The 5,062-nt window shown below is 50.5% G+C and overlaps 6 non-coding genes and 1 pseudogene across 6 annotated transcripts; all 7 read left to right on the top strand.

Moving 5' to 3' along the window:
* Positions 1 to 103: 103 nt before the first annotated feature.
* LOC118338553 lies at positions 104 to 265 on the top strand. The gene has a single exon (XR_004797249.1). It is a non-coding gene; the product is annotated as a U1 spliceosomal RNA (small nuclear RNA).
* A 443-nt stretch (positions 266 to 708) lies between these two features.
* Positions 709 to 871, top strand: LOC118338573. The gene has a single exon (XR_004797266.1). It is a non-coding gene; the product is annotated as a U1 spliceosomal RNA (small nuclear RNA).
* Positions 872 to 1,314: 443 nt separating this feature from the next.
* On the top strand, positions 1,315 to 1,478 carry LOC118338551. The gene has a single exon (XR_004797248.1). It is a non-coding gene; the product is annotated as a U1 spliceosomal RNA (small nuclear RNA).
* Positions 1,479 to 1,926: 448 nt separating this feature from the next.
* LOC118338563 lies at positions 1,927 to 2,091 on the top strand. The gene has a single exon (XR_004797257.1). It is a non-coding gene; the product is annotated as a U1 spliceosomal RNA (small nuclear RNA).
* A 444-nt stretch (positions 2,092 to 2,535) lies between these two features.
* LOC118338575 lies at positions 2,536 to 2,697 on the top strand. The gene has a single exon (XR_004797267.1). It is a non-coding gene; the product is annotated as a U1 spliceosomal RNA (small nuclear RNA).
* A 442-nt stretch (positions 2,698 to 3,139) lies between these two features.
* Positions 3,140 to 3,301, top strand: LOC118338576. Its single transcript, XR_004797268.1, has one exon. It is a non-coding gene; the product is annotated as a U1 spliceosomal RNA (small nuclear RNA).
* Positions 3,302 to 3,744: 443 nt separating this feature from the next.
* On the top strand, positions 3,745 to 3,896 carry LOC118338554 (annotated as a pseudogene).
* Positions 3,897 to 5,062: the final 1,166 nt, after the last annotated feature.

Below are 5,062 nucleotides of genomic sequence, written 5' to 3'. Positions count from 1 at the left end.
CGCTGATGCTTAAGGCCCCTGACTGAGGGATTATGCGTGGTAGCACCGTCCGCCGGGGGGCTGTGTCTGGGAATTGGGACCCACTCTCTGACTCTTCCAACTCATACTTACCTGGCAGGGGAGATACCATGATCAAGAAGGGTGGTTCACCCAGGGCGAGCTAGGCCATTGCACTCCGGCTGTTGCTGACCCTGCGAATTCCCCAAATGTGGGAATCTCGACTGCATAATTTCTGGTAGTGGGGACTGCGTTCGCGCTCTCCCCTGATAATCGTGTGGGGAAGGAAAAAGACGAAACAGTTCTCGGGCTGCCGTGCGTTTCACCGTGGCTACCTCTGTTGTGGAAATGTTCGGTACTTTGGTCACTTTGGCACTTATTCCAGAAGGTGCAGTGTTGCCGCCATTGGAAGAGTGGGCGTGGCTGTTGACATGGGGCTGAATGGATTGCGTGAACACCTCTTCTTCAATTGTCTGTGTAAGAACTGTGCTCCAGACATTCTTCACTGCCAAGCACGCCTATAGTTGTAGGCTTTTGTGCAGCTGTGCGGCTGTGTGCAGTTCCTCCGAGACAAGAGACAGCAGGCTTGCCGAGCGATGGAGGCGGGCTGATGCTTAAAGGCCCCTGACTGAGGGATTATGCGTGGTAGGCACCGTCCGCCGGGGGCTGCTGTTCTGGGAATGGGGACCCACTCTCTGGCTCTTCCAACTCATACTTACCTGGCAGGGGAGATACCATGATCAAGAAGGTGGTTCACCCAGGGCGAGCTAGGCCATTGCACTCCGGCTGTGCTGACCCCTGCGAATTCCCCAAATGTGGGAATCTCGACTGCATAATTTCTGGTAGTGGGGGACTGCGTTCGCGCTCTCCCCTGATAATCGTGTGAAGAAAAGACGAAACAGTCCTCGGGCTGCCGTGCGTTTCACCGTGGCTACCTCTAAGGCACCGTGGTTGTGGAAATGTTCGGTACTTTGGTCACTTTGGCACTTATTCCAGAAGGTGGCAGTGTTGCCGCCATGGAAGAGTGGGCGTGGCTGTTGACATGGGGCTGAATGGATTGCGTGAACCCTCTCTTCAATTGTCTGTGTAAGAACTGTGCTCCAGACATTCTTCCACTGCCAAGCACGCCTAGGTTGTAGGCTTTTGTGCAGCTGTGCGGCTGTGTGCAGTTCCTCCGAGACAGAGACAGCAGGCTTGCCGAGCGATGGGAGGCGGGCTGATGCTTAAAGCCCCTGACTGAGGGATTATGCGTGGTAGGCACCGTCCGCCGGGGGGCTGTGTCTGGGAATGGGACCCACTCTCTGACTCTTCCAACTCATACTTACCTGGCAGGGGAGATACCATGATCAAGAAGGTGGTTCACCCAGGGCGAGGCTAGGCCATTGCACTCCGGCTGTGCTGACCCCTGCGAATTCCCCAAATGTGGGAATCTCGACTGCATAATTTCTGGTAGTGGGGGACTGCGTTCGCGCTCTCCCCCTGATAATCGTGTGGAAGGAAAAGACGAAACAGTCCTCGGGCTGCCGTGCGTTTCACCGTGGCTACCTCTAAGGCACCGTGGTTGTGGAAATGTTCGGTACTTTTGGTCGCTTTGGCACTTATTCCAGAAGGTGGCAGTGTTGCCGCCATGGAAGAGTGGGCGTGGCTGTTGACATGGGGCTGAATGGATTGCGTGAACTCCTCTCTTCAATTGTCTGTATAAGAACTGTGCTCCAGACATTCTTCCACTGCCAAGCACGCCTAGGTTGTAGGCTTTTGTGCAGCTGTGCGGCTGTGTGCAGTTCCTCCGAGACAGAGACAGCAGGCTTGCCGAGCGATGGAGGCGGGCTGATGCTTAAAGGCCCCTGACTGAGGGATTATGCGTGGTAGGCACCGTCCGCCGGGGGCTGTGTCTGGGAATGGGGACCCACTCTCTGACTCTTCCAACTCATACTTACCTGGCAGGGGAGATACCATGATCAAGAAGGTGGTTCACCCAGGGCGAGGCTAGGCCATTGCACTCCGGCTGTGCTGACCCCTGCGAATTCCCCAAATGTGGGAATCTCGACTGCATAATTTCTGGTATGGGGGGGACTGCGTTCGCGCTCTCCCCTGATAATCGTGTGGAAGGAAAAGAAACGAACAGGTCCTCGGGCTGCCGTGCGTTTCACCGTGGCTACCTCTAAGCCGTGGTTGTGGAAATGTTCGGTACTTTTGTCACTTTGGCACTTATTCCAGAAGGTGGCAGTGTTGCCGCCATGGAAGAGTGGGCGTGGCTGTTGACATGGGGCTGAATGGATTGCGTGAACTCCTCTCTTCAATTGTCTGTGTAAGAACTGTGCTCCAGACATTCTTCCACTGCCAAGCACGCCTAGGTTGTAGGCTTTTGTGCAGCTGTGCGGCTGTGTGCAGTTCCTCCGAGACAGAGACAGCAGGCTTGCCGAGCGATGGAGCGGGCTGATGCTTAAAGGCCCTGACTGAGGGATTATGCGTGGTAGGCACCGTCCGCCGGGGGGCTGTGTTCTGGGAATGGGACCCACTCTCTGACTCTTCCAACTCATACTTACCTGGCAGGGGAGATACCATGATCAAGAAGGTGGTTCACCCAGGCGAGGCCTAGGCCATTGCACTCCGGCTGTGCTGACCCCTGCGAATTCCCCAAATGTGGGAATCTCGACTGCATAATTTCTGGTAGTGGGGACTGCGTTCGCGCTCTCCCCTGATAATCGTGTGGAAGAAGAGAAAAGACGAAACAGTCCTCGGGCTGCCGTGCGTTTCACCGTGGCTACCTCTGGTTGTGGAAATGTTCGGTACTTTGGTCACTTTGGCACTTATTCCAGAAGGTGGCAGTGTTGCCGCCATGGAAGAGTGGGCGTGGCTGTTGACATGGGGCTGAATGGATTGCGTGAACTCCTCTCTTCAATTGTCTGTGTAAGAACGTGTGCTCCAGACATTCTTCCACTGCCAAGCACGCCTAGGTTGTAGGCTTTTGTGCAGCTGTGCGGCTGTGTGCAGTTCCTCCGAGACAGAGACAGCAGGCTTGCCGAGCGATGGAGGCGGGCTGATGCTTAAAGGCCCCTGACTGAGGGATTATGCGTGGTAGGCACCGTCCGCCGGGGGCTGTGTCTGGGAATGGGGACCCACTCTCTGGCTCTTCCAACTCATACTTACCTGGCAGGGGAGATACCATGATCAAGAAGGTGGTTCACCCAGGGCGAGGCTAGGCCATTGCACTCCGGCTGTGGCTGACCCCTGCGAATTCCCCAAATGTGGGAATCTCGACTGCATAATTCTGGTATGGGGACTGCGTTCGCGCTCTCCCCTGATAATCGTGTGGAAGGAAAAGACGAAACAGTCCTCGGGCTGCTGCGTTTCACCGTGGCTACCTCTAAGGCACCGTGGTTGTGGAAATGGTCGGTACTTTGGTCACTTTGGCACTTATTCCAGAAGGTGGCAGTGTTGCCGCCATGGAAGAGTGGGCGTGGCGTTGACATGGGGCTGAAATGGATTGCGTGAACTCCTTCTCTTCAATTGTCTGTGTAAGAACTGTGCTCCAGACATTCTTCCACTGCCAAGGCACGCCTAGGTTGTAGGCTTTTGTGCAGCTGTGCGGCTGTGTGCAGTTCCTCCGAGACAGAGACAGCAGGCTTTGCCGAGCGATGGGAGGCGGCGTGATGCTTAAAGCCCTGACTGAGGATTATGCTACGTGGTAGGCACCGTCCGCCGGGGGGCTGTGTCTGGGAATGGGGACCCACTCTCTGACTCTTCCAACTCACCTGGCAGGGGAGATACCATGATCAAGAAGGTGGTTCACCCAGAGCAAGACTTAACCATTGGCTAAATTCCCCAAATTCCCCAAATGAGAGAATCTCGACTGCATAATTTCTGGTAGTGGGGGACTGCGTTCACACACTCCCCTGATTGTCTGGTTGAAGAACAAACCCTTGGCTGTTATTCATTTGATTGTAGCAACTTCCAAGCCAGCTATTTGTGTGAATGTGAAGGGAAGTGTTTTCCACAAACTGTAAACATGACTTTGTCTCCTCAGTAGTACCACGCTTGGAAAATTGTGCCAGATGTAATTGACCTTATTATCCTCTTAAGTAGCATGGTGTCCGATGTAAACTTATGTATTTTGTTTAATAAAAGATGTATCCATGAATGCTTTGCCGTAAATATCATCGTTACTGTGGTCTTTTTTTCTTCTGAATGATACTTCATATTTATTGTGACAATTATATATAAAAAAATGTATATATGTAACCAGCTTTAGTGATATAAAAGTAAATTACAGTATAACAAAGAGTTGGACTAGTAATAAGACCACGGCCAGAATCAGAAGACACCAAATTCGTTAGGAGCCAATAAGTTGAGCAGCAATAATGAGTCAGACAGAGGAATAAATGTTCAGTAGCCACTCTTGTATTTTTACAGTGAATAAAGGAAATTGTTCAATTTATATAAAATTATGAAACAATAACCCAAATGACCCGAAAACAAAACGTGTGCACACAAAAATGAAATAAGAGTGTCCGTTGGGGCCCTTCAAACTGAAAATTGTTGCAGGTGCACCTGATATTAAATGTTCATGGGAATGTAGTGTGAATGTGTGTGAGTGTCTGTGTGTATCTCCTTGTCGTTGTCTGTTCTTCAAAGATCTTGGCTCGCCATCTGACACAATCAGGATCACGTCCTGGTCCTAGAATCTTCCCGTCCTCTCAAAACCCTGACCTATAAACAAGGTCATATCTATTATACTCTATTCTCAGATGGATCATTAAAGGTTTAAATGCCAAAATGCTACATATTGCATCAAACATATATCTTCAATCTTATCAAATCTCAAATCTTCAGTTTCAGTTGTACATTAAACATTCAAAGATATCAAAGTTCAAATATGAGGACTAAACATTCAAGAACTCACATGTGTTACTGTTTATATAACAGTGTTTCAATAATACTTACGGTAAGTAACCATTAATATTCAAAATATATCATATCCATATCAAAACCAGGATAATACAACATGCAAATTAAATAACAGTAAATACACATACTGAGCTGCTTTCAGAGGTATCAAAGAAGT

Source organism: Morone saxatilis, unplaced genomic scaffold (assembly GCF_004916995.1).
Source record: "Morone saxatilis isolate NCDOM2014 unplaced genomic scaffold, NCSU_SB_2.0 Contig4, whole genome shotgun sequence".
NCBI lineage: Eukaryota > Metazoa > Chordata > Actinopteri > Moronidae > Morone > Morone saxatilis.
This window is presented reverse-complemented; position numbering and strand designations above follow the sequence as displayed.